This window comes from Cetorhinus maximus, chromosome 1 (genome assembly GCF_964194155.1).
Source record: "Cetorhinus maximus chromosome 1, sCetMax3.hap1.1, whole genome shotgun sequence".
NCBI lineage: Eukaryota > Metazoa > Chordata > Chondrichthyes > Lamniformes > Cetorhinidae > Cetorhinus > Cetorhinus maximus.
The window spans coordinates 156,628,137-156,645,000 of NC_135879.1; the positions used below are offsets into that span (position 1 = coordinate 156,628,137).

Below are 16,864 nucleotides of genomic sequence, written 5' to 3' on the forward strand. Positions count from 1 at the left end.
ACACTAGGGTTTACAAAGAGTCACAACACTTTGAGTGAAGAAATTTCTCCTCATATCAGTCCTAAAGTTAACCCCTTATTCTGAGGCTGTGAACCTGTGTTTGAGATTCCCCAGCCAGAGGAAATATTTTCTCAGCGTTTACCCTGTCAAACCCTTTAAGGATTTTATATGTTTTAATTGGATCACCCCACGTTCTTCTGCTCTAGGGAATATGCGCCTAATCTGCCTAAACTCTCCATCACAGGACAATGCCCTCGTTCAGGGTCCAGTCTAGTGAACCTTAGTTGCACACTCTCTAGGGCAAGTATGTTCTGAGTTAAGGAGACCAAAACTGCACCTTGTATTCCTGGTTGGGCCCCACAAATGCCCTGTATAATTGTAGTAAGGCTTCTTTACTCTTGCAGTCCTCCAATCCCTTGGTAACAAAAGTTAATATGCCATTTGCCTTCCTAATTGCTTACCATGCCTGAATGTTAACTTTCTGTGATTCATGTACTAAGGACCCTCTGAATGCCAACATTTCCCAATCTCCTGCCATTCGAAAAAGGTGTTGCTTTTTGATTTTTCCTACCTTCACAATTTGCCACATTGTGTTTCATCTATGTTCTTGCCCCCTCACGCAACATGTAAGAACCTCGACAGCATCTTCCAAACCCCTGAGCTCTACCATCTAGAAGGGCGAGGGCAGCAGATGTATGGGAATGCTACCACCTGCAAGTTCCCTCCAAGCCAGTCACCATCCTGACTTGGAACTATATTGTCATTCCTTCACAGTCACTGGGTCAAAATCCTGGATCTCCCTCCCTAACAACACTGTGGGTGTACCTACACCACATGGACTGCAGCCGTTCAAGAAGGCCACTTATCAAGGGCAACTAGGGATGGGTATTAAATGCCCACAGCCCTGAATGGATAGATTAAAAAAAGTCTATATCCCTCTGCAGACCCTGCGTTTTCCTTACCACTTACTTTCTCACCTAACTTTGTACAGTCAGCAAACTTGGATACATTACAATCAGTCACCTCATCTAAATTATTAATATAGATTGTAAATAACTGAAGCCCAAAAACTGATCCTTGCAGTACCCTGCTAGTTACAGCCTGCCAACCTGAAAATGTCCTTTTTATTCTTACTCTCTGTTTTCTCCCCATTAGCCAATCCTCAATCCATGCTAATATATTACCACAATCCTACAAGTCCTAATTTTGTGTAATAATCTGTTGTGTGGCACCTTATCAGGTGTTTTTTGAAAATTCAAATTTACTACACCTTCTCGAACTAGTTACCACTTCATTTTCATAAAAGAAATACTCAAGCTTGTTCCAAATTGGCAATTCAACTATTTTGCTCATTATCAGTATATGCTTATGGGTCTGTAGTTAGTTACTCAGGTATGTTTTGTCATTTTTTAAATTATAGATACCATATTGGATTATTTTCAATTGATTATGACCCCTATATTTATTTATTCCCTCATAGTGAATGTCAGAAAACTGTAGAATTTCTTCTTTGTGTAACTTTGTGTCTTGTATATAGTATAGTATATATAGTATCCATCAATGGAGAATTTTGAGTCTTTTAAGTCTGTCAAGAGTAAGTGTCCAAGTGATGTTTAAAGTCATTAATTTTGTTTGTTAAACTCCTATGGTGGGTGTTATATTCCTTGTTGATATAATTCCAGTTTTAAGAACCATTGATGACCATTCAATCAGTTCTTCTCTCGGGGCTACGGTTATTGCAGTGCTTCCAGATTGAGCTTCATTGTAATCTCATAGTGTACACCACATATTTTAATCAATTCATCCTGTATGAGAATAATGAAAGTGGAACCAACCACTCTGTATCACTCAAATTCTTCTGTCGTTTCAGTTTATTGTCCAATCCCCCTTTGGTGCTTCTAGCACTGAAAAAAGCTCATAAAATCACTGGGAAATCTTTCTATTTAATTTCAACTTCTGCAGTGCCCAGCTAGTACTAGATTTTCCCAGCTAAAATACATCATGATTGGCTTTTAGGGCAGTGCAACGTACTGCCTCCAATTGAAATGACTGAAGCTCCTTTGCAATGGTATAGGATTAATTGGCTATGAGCAGGAACCCAAAATAGTGGCTTTCTACATGTGGGAAATGCCATTTTTAACTAATAATACATTTAATGAGCATTATTTTGGTTAATGCTTGCCTGGTTTTAATTCTTCTTTGTGTTAAATTACCTTTATCTATAGGTCCATGTACAAATAACACTTCAAATATTGCATTTGTCAGTGCTATGACTAGCTATGCTAGACTTCAATTGAACTTATATCAGTGCTATGACTAGCTATGCTAGACTTCAATTGAAATTTTATCATTAAATCATCTTAGTTTATGACAAAACTCTTGTCATCATATTTGTTATTTTGAATACTATTTTCTCAATGCCCATTTGCTCCATTATGACTTTGCAAGCTTCACTGCTGAGTTTATCCCATATATAGAAAAGGAAACAAAATAATAGATTAATATTAATATTAAGTAAAAGTCTAAGAAAGATAGACTGAGACAAACAGAAAAATTGAAGCTAAATAGATTTTAGATACGTTTATTTGTGGGAGAACACAAGAACGTAAGAAATAGGAACAGCAGCAGCCCATACAGCCCCCTCGAGCCTGCTCTGCCATTCAATAAAATCATGGCTGATCTGATCTCGACCTCAACTCCACCTTCTTACCTGTTTCCCATAACTTTTGCTTTTCTCTTCTCTCTGGTGTCATGTCTGTCGTGCTGAACGCTCTCAACAGTGACTCTCATGAGGAACTGAGTCAATACTGAGACCAGCACTTTCAGGGAAGCCGATATGAGCAGGACAAATTGTTGAGATATAGCTGCATTCTCTATGTTGGGAATCTGTCATTTTACACTACCGAGGAACAGATCAATGAACTCTTCACAAAAAGCGGTGACGTTAAGAATGGGTTTGGTCAAAATCAAGAAAACTTCATGATGATTCTGTTTTGTGGAACATTGCACATGTACTGATGCTGATGAATGCATGGGATTCACTAATGGAACACACTTAGATGTTCGGATCACCAGAATAGGTTGGGATACTGGCTTCAGAGAAGGCAGGCAGTTTGGGCGAGGGAAATCCGGTGGTCAGGTACGTGATGAATATAGGGCAGATTATGCCACTGGCAGAGGTGGGTTTGGAAAACTGGTCCAGAGGCAGAAAGTCCCAGAACCAAAATAGAAATTCTAGAGCTTCAATGGCTGCACATTTGAGATAATTAAGCTAGATCTTCATAGAAACCTGGAATTGAAGCATATAGCTGACACTTTAATGCCTATAGCTTTGTGCTGTTCATTCTTTCATAGGCCCAAAGAACTCTTTTTACAGTTTCAAAAAAGAAGTGCCCAGTTTCCGAGATGAAATTATTTTGTTCAATTTTGGTTCCTTCTAAGATTATATTTTTTGTCAATTCTAATAAAAACTGAATTAAAAAAAATAACTTTTGACTTCCCTATAGTTCAAAAATCTGTCTTTCTATGCCTTGAATATATTCAATGGCTCAACTTCCACAGCTCTCTGGGTTAGAGAATTCCAAAGATTCATGACCCTTGGAGATAATAACTTCCTCCTCACCTATGTCTTGAGTGCACCACTCCTTATTTTGAAATTATATCCCCTAGCTCTAGATTCCACTATTCGGGAAAACATCCTCTCAACATTTGCCCTGTCAAGCCTCTTCAGTACCTCATATGTTTCAATGGTATCACTTCTCATTCTCTAAACTCCAGTGAGTATAAGCCCAACCTACTCAACCTTTCCTCATAAGACAACCCCTTCATCTCAGAAATCAACCTATTGAACCTTCCCCAAGCTGCCTCCCCTCAAAGTATATCCCTTCTTAAGTAAGGAGGCTAAAACTCTACACTTTCTCGAGGTGCAGTCTAGCCAATGCCCTGTACAATTGTAACAAGACTTCCCTACTTTTTTACTCCATCTCCCTTGCAATAAAGGCTAATGTTTTATTTGCATTCCTAATTATTTGCTGTACTTGTATGCTGACCTTTTGTGTTTCATGTAAGAGGACATCCAGATACCTCAAAATGCAACATTCTGCAGTCCCTCTTTATTTAAATAATATTTTGATTTTCTATTCATCCTAACAAATTAGATAACCTGAGTTTCCCACATTATACTCCAACTGGCAAATTTTGCCCACTCACTTAATCAACCTATAGAATTTTGTAGACTCTTTGGCCAGAATTTTCCATGCCCATTGGCATCAGGCATCATGATGGGCATGAGCAGACAATATGGCGGGAAGGTCAAAAATTGTTTTACTGAAGGGCTGAGGTGAGGGCACGATGGGCAAATTAAAGGTCCGGGAAACATGCCAGCAAACTGGCGTGTTTCTCGGGAATGCATAATGAATGAGGCGGGAATGGGACAAATGGCGCAAAAAACCCGCCATTGCAGTCAGTGGGTAAAACGTCCTTTTTCCCACCCGCTACCGCACTTAGCGCAAATCTGGGATGATTCTGTCCTTTGCGCCCCTCTCACAGCTTTCTTTCCCCCTATTTTTGTATCATCAAAAATTTTGACTACAAAACATGTGGCCCCAAGACACTAATATGGACTGTAAATAGTTGAGGCCCCAGCATCGATACCTGTTGCACCTCACTATAGTCTGCCAACCTGAAAATGACCAATTTATTCTGACTTGCTGTTTCCTGTCAGCTAGCCAATCCTCTATTCATGCTAATATATTACCCCCAAAACCATGAAGTCTTATCTTGTGTAGTAACCTTTTATGTGGCGTGTTATTGAATGTTACATCCTCGTTCCATACTCAGAGAACACTAATGCTGTCTCAGCTTGATTGTATTATGATTTTCTACATTTACTACTACAATTTCTTTAATAATACATTTCAGTATTTTCCAAATCACAGATATTAGGCTAACTGCCCTATAGTTTCCTGCTTTCTGTCTCCCTCCTTTCTTGAATAGGGATGCATGCTGCCATTTCAGTTTTTCAATCTGCTGGAACCTTTTCAGAAGCTAGGGAATTTTAAAAGATTACAACCAATCTATCCACAACCTCTGTTGCCACTTGTTTTAAGATTCTAGGATGCAGGTCATCAGATACAGAGGACTTGTCAGCCTTTAGCCCCATTAGTTTGACTAATTATAATGATTAATTTTCTCTAATTATAATGTTTGATTTTGAGTTTCTCCCTTCTTTTTACCCATTGATTTTCTATTATCCTTGGGATGCTTTTTGTATCTGCTACTGTGAAGACAGTCACATCCTCTAAGGGACCAACATTTGCTTTAGCTACTCCCTTCCTTTTTATATGCTAGTAGTTTTTATATTTCTTGCCAGTGTTCTATTATTACTATCATTGTATATTTTCTCTCTCTTTTTTATTATTTAGTCATCTTTTTCTGGCCTGCCACTAATCTTCACAATATTTTATGCCTTTTCTTTTCATTTGATACCTTCCTTAGTTAGCCCATGGCTGGTGCATCCTTCTTGTAGAGGGCAGAATCATCCCAGATTTTCACAAAGTGCAGTACTGGGCGTGAAAAAAGAGATTTCACCCACCGGCCACAATGGCAGATTTTCACGCCGTATCATCCCCTTTCTGCCTCATTAATTATCCAGCCACAGGAAACATGCCATCTCGCTGATGGGCGGCCTCCAAATCACCCACCGGGCCATTAGCTCATCGTTTCCACGCTCTGGGTGTCATATCTAAACAGCACCAATACACACAGTTCTCAATGCTTGCAGCCCAGGACTGCTCCAGTGAAGACATAGCCCTGAAAGCCAAGAAGAATTTAGTGACCCATCAATGGAATGCCTTTTAGAGGTCTGCTGTGATGTCTTCCACTGCCACTCTGGCCACAGGTGGTCCAGAATCTCACCACTCCGGCTTGGGAGGTGGTGGCAGTGGTGGTCAGTGCCAATGCTGCACAGAAGATGCTGGCCATCCAGTGCAGAAAGAGGATTAATGATCCCATTTGTCCCACCAGGGCAAGGCAGCCATCTCATCACTCTAAACTCATGCATTCACAAGCCCATCTCACATTCACTGGCATCTCACTCACTACCAGCTCAAGGGACGTCACCACTACTCTCTCACACACACCCTCACATCTCCATCTGGCCTCATCTCCTCTGGAGACTGCCTCCTCAGCTCTCACCCTCTTGAGGCCTCTTGCACAGATCAACATGTGCCCCCACACACATACCCTAGGATACCCCACTTCCCCAGCACTGCCCTCACCCTGAATCCTCTTCCTTTGCCTGAGGTCTCTTCTCCCCCTTCTCCAAGTAAGCCCTAGCCCTGCAGCCAATGAAAAGCCACTCCCACCTTACAGCTAGTCTGGTAGGCAGAGATCTGCCCATGAGCCCACACTAAAATGACGCGGTGCTGCCTACGAAGCCTGGCGCTGATGACAGAGTGCTGCCCAAGGCAAGATAGACAAACAAACCTTGAAGTCCTGAGTGAAGTGCAGCTCGCCAGGTGCACGTCGCTTAGGAACAGTTGTGAAACACATCAGTGTGCACTCACACCGACGTGCCTGGATGATCCAGTGTGGTGGGATGGTTTCAGTGAGCAGGGCTTATAATGAGATGCTAAAGTATGGAAATTAGGTTCACAATGTGTGGCAGTGGGAAATGCAGCCTGCCATTGACGGGTGGAGCAGACAATCACTGGTTTCACAATGGTGTAAAGCTGATTTTTGGCCTTCTCGCCATATTGTCATCCGCCCACTTGCCATTGAGCCCGATGCCAACGAGGCCAGAAAATTTCAGCCAGAGTCTTTATTTATCAATGTAACTTTATTGAGAATTATGAAAAATCTCCTTAAATGCCTGTCACAGCTTCTGTACCATTTTTCCTTCTAACCTATTTACCCAGTCTACTTTACCCAACTCCATCTTCACACCCTTAATTAAGCTGACACAATTAGTTTCAGACCAATGCTTCTCACCTCAATCTGAATGTGAATTTCTAATATGTTACGATCATCTTCCCTAAAGAATCCTTTACTATGAGATCATTAATTAATGCTGTCTCATTACACAATACCAGATCTAAAATAGCACATTGGGTGGTTGGTTCCACACATGTTGTTCTAAGAAATTATGCAGAATATACCCTATGAACTCATCCTCCGGGGTACCTTTGCCAATTTGATTTGTCCAATCTACATGAAGATTAAAGTCACCCATGAATATTGCAATACCTTTCTTACAAACCCCCATTATATCTTGATTTATACTTTGTCCTACAGTGTAGCTATTGTTAGGGGTCCTATAGACTACTCCCACTGATGACTTCTCTCCTTTGCTGTTTCTTATCTCCACCCAAACTGTTTCTACATCTTGCTCTTCTGAACCAAGATCATTTCTCACTATAACAGAGCTACCCCACCTCCTTTTCCTTTCTGCCTATTGTTCCAAAATATCAAGCAGCCAAAATATTCAGATAAAAGCAAAATACTGTGAATGCTGTAAATCTGAAACAAAAACAGAAGATGCTAGAAAAACTCAGCAGGTTTAGCAGCATCTGTGGAGAGAGAAACAGAATTAATATTTTGAGTCCGTATGACCCTTCTTCAGAGAATATTCAGTTCCTAGCCTTAGTTACTCTGCAATCACATCTCTGTAAAAGCTATTAGATCATACCCATTTATTTCTATTGGTGCTATCACAAAATCACAAAATTGTTACAGCACACAAGGAGGCTATTCAGCCCATCATGTCTGTACCAGCTGTCCAAATGAGCAATTCATACGTATGTAAGTACATACAAATTAGGAACAGGAGTAGGCCATTTGGACCCTCAAGCCTTCTCTGCCATTCAATAAGATTATGGCTGATCTGATTGTGGCCTCAACTCCACATTCATGCCTACCCTGATATCCTTTAATTCTCTTGATAGCTAAGAATCTATCTACATCTGTCTTAAAAATATTCAACGACCCTGCCTCCACCAGTCTCTGTGGAAAAGAGTTCCAAAGAATCACAACCCTCTGAGAGAAATAAACTTCTCCTCATCTCCATCTTAAATGGGACACCCCTTATTTTTAACCGTGTCCACTGGTGCTAGTCCCTCCCACAAGGGGAAACATCCTTTCAACATCCAGCCTGTCAAGTCCCCTCAGGATCTTATGTGTTCCAATAAGGTCACCTCTCATTCTTCTAAACTCTAATGGATACAGGCCCAGCTTTCCTCGTAAAATAACACCCCCATTCCAGGTATCAGTTGAACGAACCTTCTCTAAACTGCTTCTAACACATTTATATCCTTTCTTAAATAAGGAGACCAAAACTGTACACAGCACTCCAGATGTGGTCTCACCAAAACCCTGTACAACTGCAACAAAACTTTTATATTCCATTCCCCTTGCAATAAATTACAACATTCTATCTACCTTCCCAATCACTTGCTGTACCTGCAAACTAACTTTTTTGTGATTCATGCACCAGGACACCCAGATCCCTCTGTACCTCAGAGTTCTGCAGTCTCTCTCTATTTAAATAATATACTGTTTTTCTATTCTTCCTGCCAACATGGACAACCTCACATTTACCTATATTATACTTCATCTGCCAAAGTTTGGCCCACTCACTTAACCTATCTGTATCCTTTTGCAAGCTCCTTATGTCCTCTTCACAACTTAAATCTATCTTTGCATCATTTACCTAGTGCCATTCCCCTGCCTTCTCCCATAACTTTGTACATTTTTATAGAACAGATAATAATAAAATTCCCTTTTGAATGCCTCAATTGAACCTGCCTCCAACCTACTCCAAATCTTAACCACTCGCTGTGTGAAAAAATTCTTTATTTCTCCTTTGCTTCTTTTACCAATTACTTTAAATCTGTGCCCTCTCGTTCTCGATCCTTCCACCAGTTGGAACAGTTTTTCCCTATCTATTCTGTCCAGACCCCTCATGATTTAGAAGACCTCTATTAAATCTCTTCTCCAAAAATTCCTTCTCTCCTCCAAGAAACATAGTCCCAACTTATCCAGTCTATCTACATAACTGAAATTCCTCATCCCTGGAACCATTCTCACAAATCTTTTCTGCACACTGTCTAATGCCTTCACATTTTCCTAAAATGCGGTGCCCAGAACTGGATGCAATACTCCAGTTGAGGCCAAACTAGTGTTTTATACAAGTTTAACATAGCTTCCTTCTTGTATTCTATGCCCCTACTAATATAGCCTAAGATAGAGTATGCTTGATGAACTGCTCTCTCAACCTGTCCTGCCACCTTCAATGACTTATACATGTATACATCCAAGTCCCTCTCCTCCTGCACTCCTTTTGGAATTGTACCCTTTATTTAATATTGTCTCTCCATGCTCTTCCTACCAAAATGAATCACTTCACACTTATCTGCATTGAACTTCATTTGCCATCAATTCATCTACCCTGTTACAAATGCTGCATGCATTCAGGTAGAGCTTTTAATTCTACATTTTTAGCATTTTTCCTTATTCTGACCTTATTTGCAGGGGCACTTATGTCTGTATGCTCTGTCCCTTCCTGCCACACTCTGGTTATCATTATCCATGGTGTTACCCTGCACTATTGCCTTGTTCTTTCTCTTCAATTTACTGAATTTTCTTCCCCGACACTATTTAGCTGAAAGCTATATCTGCAGTCCTAGTTATTCAATTCACCAGGGAACTGGTCCCAGCATAGTTCAAGTGAAGTCTGTTTCAATGGAACAGCTCCTTCTTTCCCCATGAACTAGTCATGCCATTGCCCCATGAATTGAAACCCATTTCTCCCACACGAATCTTTGATCGTCCTATTCAGCTCCCTGATCTTATTACCCTATGCCAATTTGCTTATAGTTCAGGTAGTAATCTGGATACAGATATCCCCCATTTAGAGCATGTTCTAATAAGGTGTTTTCATTTAAAAATAGCGAACTTTCCCAAATAGCACTGCTGGCCATGACCTCGATTTTCGACTTAGCATGGCTGATAAGTTATTATTGTGCAAGTTTTAAGAAACACGCCAAAATTTAGTTTCAGTTTCAGTGCTTTCAGCTTTCACTACGACCTGAATTTTACTAACATGCTCTACTGGGCTCGGTGAGCTGCCGGTCCCCAAGGCTGTTGTTATCCCCATTGTCCAGTAGCTGGCTGGGTCCCCCAGCCTATACTCTGTACTTATGGCCCTCCAGCAGGCTCCGATCTCTTGCTGACCTCCCGCTCACTCAGCAGGTCACCAACTCCAGGGGCAGAATACTGAGCTCAGCGGGCAGGCACACACCCGACCCAGCCGAGTGTAAAATGATGTGCGATGATGTCGGGCGAGCGTCCCGACGTCATCGCATAGTCCTGCGATATTTCGTTCGGCGGGCGAATGCTGGAGTTGGCAGCACGCCCGATTACAATGAAAAGGCTTATTAAGGCCATTAAAAACCCAATTAAATTCAAATTTATGCTGCCCGTCTAACCTTACGGTTGGCGGGCAGGCGAAAATGCCAAGCGGCCCTTGCAGTTTTTAGGAAATCTCATCCATGGGCGGGATGAGGTTTCCTAAAGCAAATAAAAATAAAAGAAAAATTTTACACTTGAATTAAAAACATGTCCCTGCTCGCGTGACAGAGTCACATGAGGAGACATGTTTTATAACATTTTTATTTTGTACATTAGTTTTTTTTAAACAGCAATTCATCTCCTTAAGGCAGCACACTTCTGGGACAGCTGTCTGGATCCGTACCATTATAATTAAATTTTGCCCGATATCCGTGGTTACTGTTTGATGTTGAACCAGACCTTTCACAACATTGGCATCCTGCTTGAATCTGAGAGGAGCATCAATCCCATATCCACTCCATCACTGAGACCACCCACTTCCAATTCTGTGACATCGTCCATCTCTACCGCTGCTTCTGCGCATCTGCTACTGAAATCCTCATCCATGCTTTTGTTGCCTCTGGACTTGATTATTCCAATGCTTCTCTGGCCAACCTTACATCTTGCACCCTCTGTAAATCTGAGCTTATCCAAAACTCTGCTGTCCATATCCTAACTTGCACTAAGTCCCATCATCCCATGCTCTCTGACCTAGATTGCCTTCATAAGAATCATATTGATGTACCGCGACTGTTCCAGTCATCTTTGGAGCACAGAGTAGGTCATTGACACGAAAAAATTGGAGATTTGAATTTCTCATTCTTGTTTTCAAATCTCACCTAGGCCCCATCCCTTCCTATCTCAGTAATCTCTCCAGCTTTACTACCAACCAAGATCTCTGCATTCATCTTTTGTACATCCCTGATTTTAATCGCTCCATCATTGCTGACTGTGCCTTCAGCCTCTTAGAGCTTAAGCTCTCGACTACCCTCCCTCAATCTCTTTGACTCTTTACTTTGTTTTTCCTCTTTTAAATTTTAAATTTAAAACCTATCTCTTTGATTAAGCTTTTGGCCACCTGTCCTAATAGCCGCTTGTGTTGCTTGGTGTCAAATTTTGTTTGATAAATACTCCAGTGATACTTTATTATATTAAAGGTGTTAAGCCCAGTAAAGACATATATTCCTAACCTTCAAGATACAAACTTTGTTCAATGTAACCTCTTTGAATTTGGCCATTTTTAAACAAGAAAAGCCAGTGTGCCACAAAGATGGCCATCAAAGGTCAGATGATCTGGCTTGAGTATTCAAAAACTGCCTCACTGTCTAACAGAAACAAAAGGGCACATCCCAGATGACAAGGTGTTAACTATCCTGAGAGCAACAAGAGACATTCCCGATTTTAATGGGTCTTTTTTTGAAACAAAGAAAGTGATAATCTTAACCCCCTTCAGGATGAGTATCTTAAAACAATAAACCAGCAAGTGGGGCTAATCAACCCGTGACCACCACCATATTTGGAAGAGGAACTGAAATGGTGAGGAGTCACATGGTAAGGCAGACATGTTTGCTGCTTTGTAATCTTTAAGTGCTGTCTATAGCAAGTAAGACACAGCAACAGCAGAAAAGGCAGTAACACCTAAGCCTTAAGGTAAATGGAGACTGTAACATTGTAAGGTCTCCAAGCCTGTTCCTTTTCAGTTTCACCAATATAGCAAACTGACATCATGGCAATGAGACTACAAGCAACTAACTTTGTGACCTTCAGAAAGTCCATCCTGTCGAAAGAATCCTGAAATGACTTTAGCATATGACTTCAACTGTTGAATTCACCTAAACTACCCTTCAGGAGTGAAGATGTCTTCTTCATCATGCCTGCAATGTGTGTTTTCCAGAACAAGACAATCATGTGGATTATGAGTTATTCTTTTGTTTTTGTACAAATTCACTATTCTCTTCAACTGTACTTTCATTGAATGTGTCTGCGTGTGTGACTGTGAGTGAGTGTCATAGAGTTAGATATCGAGGTGAGTGCGTAAATGAAGAATCCTCTTTATTTAAACCCATGAAAAGCGTGCTGCTGGTTACCTAAATTGTCCACATGTGCAGGATTTCAAAACACACACATACACATACACACACTCACACATGCACATCGTCCTCTCAAAAGCTCAATGCTTATAGACTATTGGAAAGGGAATAGCAATTTCAGCAGTTCTCTCCCACCATGTCCATAACAGTAGCTATATAAATACAATTTATTTTTTCATTACAGTGAATATTTTCCATAATTCCTGCCATCATGTGAACATCTATTTTCATGCAAGATTATTTTTCTAGTGCTTTGAGTAATTCTCCAAGTTTGCACACTAAATATGCAGCCTGCACTTAATTTATTGGTATATCCAAATTTCTGAACTGCAGTCTTGGCAGGCAAAACTCTCTGCTCAAAGCGCAAAGTCGGGAAATTAGTTCTTCAAAGTAACATCACCCTGCCTTAGATCATCCGTCACTGAAACCCTCATCCATGCATGCCTTTATCACCTCAAGACTCAAGTATTCCTGCGCTCTCTTGAGTGGCCTCTCATTCAGCATCCCCTGTAAACTTTAGTTTGTCCAAAACTCTGCCGCTCACCTCCTATCATACAGAGGTCCCACCCACATCACTTTTCCGAAATAAATGCCAGACAGAGGAGATACTATGCTCACAAAAATGACCCTTGCCAAGAAATGCTCTGTTTGTATGCTCTTGGGTCAACCAGTTGGAGTTTGCCACAAAACATAATCAATAAGCATTTAGCTAACAAAAAAAAGAGGCAATGCCATCTTTTAACATTTTAGACAAAAATAGCATCAACTGCTGCAACATTGTAACAGTTTCAAAATCTGTTATTCATATTGACTTGAATAAGCATTGACAGCAAAATGATTTCACAAAAATTCGATGGGAATGGGGAGGAAGGGTTTAGTTAAGCTATTGAGGGGAGAAATTTAGAATGAGGATACATGCTTTTGTCGAATAACATTCTGTCAAAAAGTGAATGAGCTGAGTGCTAGCTCATTACTGCAGCTCCTTCTGCCAATCCATGCTACGCCAATGAGAGCTACCTGCAACACACATGTCAGCTTAATCACTCTCTCCTTCCTTTGAAACCTGATGTGGCATGTCTCTGTCAGAGTGCTGGTGAGGGGAGAATTCCTTTTAACAGATAGGAAAACTAGCCTTTCTAATTGTAACAGATATTAAAGGAGCACATTCAATGGAAAATGCTTCCAGTAATGTTTACTTTCAAAATCTGTAAAAGGCAATCAGTGAGCAATTATACAGTATTGCCTTGGACGCTATAGATTTCCTTTAAAAAAAAGCAAGGGTTTTGAAAAAGACACATGTAATATCAGGTACGTGTGGAGTCATCTGGGAATGTCATTTGTCTCAGAATCTGGAACTTAATTAGATACTGAGGTTTCTGGCCTTGGGCACACACTGATTCTGGTATGTCCTTGAATCCCAGAATAAAGTGATATTTTGAATTTCATAACAATGGGTAGAACCTTGCCCTTGGATGGCAGGCCGGCCCCACAGGCTTGGCGGCAGGTGGGCAGCCGACCCCCGCCACTGAAACGGGCCCTGCCGCCAATTAAGGCCCGCCCAGTGGCATCCCCGACGGGAAGCGCTTTGCACTTCCTGTGTGGGGGGGGAGTGAATCCCCAACTGTCAAAGTGCGCTCTTTCGCGCGCATGCCTGAGGCAAAGTCCTGTCCCAAGGAGAATACTGACAGTGTCAGAAACATTAAAAATAGAAACATTAAAAAATTATTAACATGTCCCCCTCATGTGACAATGTCACACAAGATGGGACATGTTAACAAAGACCACATAAACTTTATTCATTTTTACAATATGGACATGAAAATTCATCCCACCAGTGGATGAAGTTTCATGAATAATCTGGAGTCTGCTGGGGCTCCTGGCCTGCCCGCCAGCTTTATGCTTGGACGGGCAAGTCTTTAATTACTTTAATTAGCCTGTCAATGGCCTCAATTGACCATTGACAGGTCGGCGGGCGGACAGCTGATTTCGCTGTCCGGCCGCCTTCCTAAAAATTTAAAAGGACCGGGATGATGTCGGGGATTCCTCCCGACGTCATCCTGTGTCATTTTCCCCTCGGCGACTGGGACCCGTCCCCAAATCGCCGAGGGGAAAATCCTGGCCAATGTACTGTTATAAGGATGTGCTTTTTTCAAAGATACAATTTCTAATTTTTCTTCTCTGGCTGGATTTTTAAAAAGCTGAAACACTCTAAAAGAGAATGGAGACTGCCAGATGGCTACAATATACAGCTTGCATTCCACTAAGTGGGATGGGAAAAAAAAGACACTCAGTCTCCTGAGGAGCATGAAAGACCCCATCTCCTGTTGGCTTTGCAGCATTATGAAACTTTTCAGATGTTTCTGAGATGAGACATCAAAATACAATCACCTGTTCTAAAACAATGACTGCAGCAGACCTGAACTAATACAATTTCTCTGGAATATACAGCCAGCAGGGCACTTTAAGGGACTGTTTAGCAAGCAGAAGAGAAATCAAGATAATGCTGAACTGTAAAAGATGTCTGAAGCTGTTTGCTCTCTCTCTCTCTTTCTCACTCTCACTCTCAGAAGTATTGTGTCTGGATTTGCAAATCCTGAAAAGAAAAATCTACTGTACACCAAGACCTTTTGGGAATAAAATGTAGAAATCTGCTCCACAGAGCTACGCCCAGGAAGACAACTGAACAAAACAGCCGCAACATGAAATCATCATATCGAGACCAGCCCTGGAACAAAGCTCACTGTATACTCCTTTGTTTTATCTTCTGCAGAACTGTAAAAAAATCCTTAAGCCTATCCCTTTTTTGATTTGGGAAATAGTTTCAATCAACTTATCTTGTTCTTTGTTTATCCTAACAAAACCTGTCTGAATAATTCTTTACAACCTGAAAGCAGAAACGGTGGGACTCCTGCAGTATTGACAAAGCACATACTCTCTAAATTCACAAAAAATCCTGTTAAGTCAGACCTGGAAACAGAGAATAGGGGAATCATTTCACCCCTCCTCATGTGATTGTAACAGTATAAACAGGATAAAAAACCTGGGCATTAGGTCAACTGATATATTATTATTTTACAAGGTAACTTGGTTTACTTAAGGCAGCATTGGTATCTAAAGGCAGAATTTTCTGGATGGCAGGGGTGGGGGGCGGAATGGGAGCAGGCGCGGATGGATGCGAACCTGATCACCGCTCGCGATCGGGTCCACGCTGCCATTTTACGAAGGCAGGCCAATTAAGGCCTGCCCAGTGTGCTTCACTGCATAGTGCTTCCTGTGCATATTAGGAGTGGGCGGGCGGCAGCGGGCGCGCTCAGCCTACTGGGTCCTTTGGCGACCCAGCGGCCTGTATAAAGGAAGGCCTGGCAGCCTTGGAAAGTCTGCTCGCAATGGCTGGGCGAAGGGCTCTGCAGAGGGGCAATGGAGGTTATGAAAGCCCGGAGGGTTGGCGATCGGGGCAGGCCAGGCCAGTGGGGGGCCAGTGTGCCACTCATTTTTCCAATGACTGCCCTGCTGCCCTCCTCGAGGAGGTGGCAGCACGGCGGGAGGTGCTGGTTCCCCAGGACAGGAGGAGGAGGCCCGCCCACATGGCCAAACGTGCCTGGGAGGAGGTGACAGAGGTGGTGAGATCCCGCAACGTGGTGCGATGACCTGGATCCAGTGCTGCAAGCGCTTCAACGACCTGTTGCACTCGGGAAGGTTGAGGACAATGTTGGCATTGGTCACTTAACCCAGCAGGCCGGCTTCTCCTCTGCTGCCCCACCCCACCCCAAGTCTGAGTTTAGTGACTGCATTGAGTCATTGACAGCGTGTGTCCTTTGCTGGATGGGCCAGTAGATATTGCCTATGCCAAGGTCAGCCTGAGAGGGTGGTGAAGAGATGGGTTCTGCGCCCGCAGCTTGTGGTACACTGAGTCCCACATGACTGTTTTGGGGGCAACCTGGAGGAGCTGCACCTAGGCGCAGTGCTTGAACTGCAGGACATGTCCAAGTCAGGGTGATGAGATGCTGGGAGGGGAGCTTCAAGGTGGCGTGGCAATGAGCCATCTGCTGCCCTGTGCACTCTATGTGCTTGCGCCTCCTTGCTATGGAAGGATATAATGTGATGTAGGCAGCATGTGGCCAAGGGGGCATGGGGGGGTGGGTGGAAAACAGGCCTAGCACCTTTGTGTGAGTGTTCGGAAGGCGGGGTGAGGAGGCACTGGAGCCCTGATATGTCCCACTCTGGTTGGGGTGGGCCGTGCGCAAAGAGATTCCATGTACAATCTGCACAAATCAATGCTCTTCTCTCATTTTCAGGAGTAGAATGCTCATAACGCGGCAGAGCGGGTGAGGACTGGCGGCGGCCAGGCGCAGATCGGCATTCTCAGCCGGTTTGAGCAGGAGGCCCTG

At 42.4% G+C, this 16,864-nt stretch overlaps 1 pseudogene; it reads left to right on the forward strand.

The window, feature by feature from the left end:
- The first annotated feature begins 2,751 nt into the window (after positions 1-2,751).
- On the forward strand, positions 2,752-3,461 carry LOC144689546 (nuclear cap-binding protein subunit 2 pseudogene; annotated as a pseudogene).
- The last annotated feature ends 13,403 nt before the right edge of the window (positions 3,462-16,864 follow it).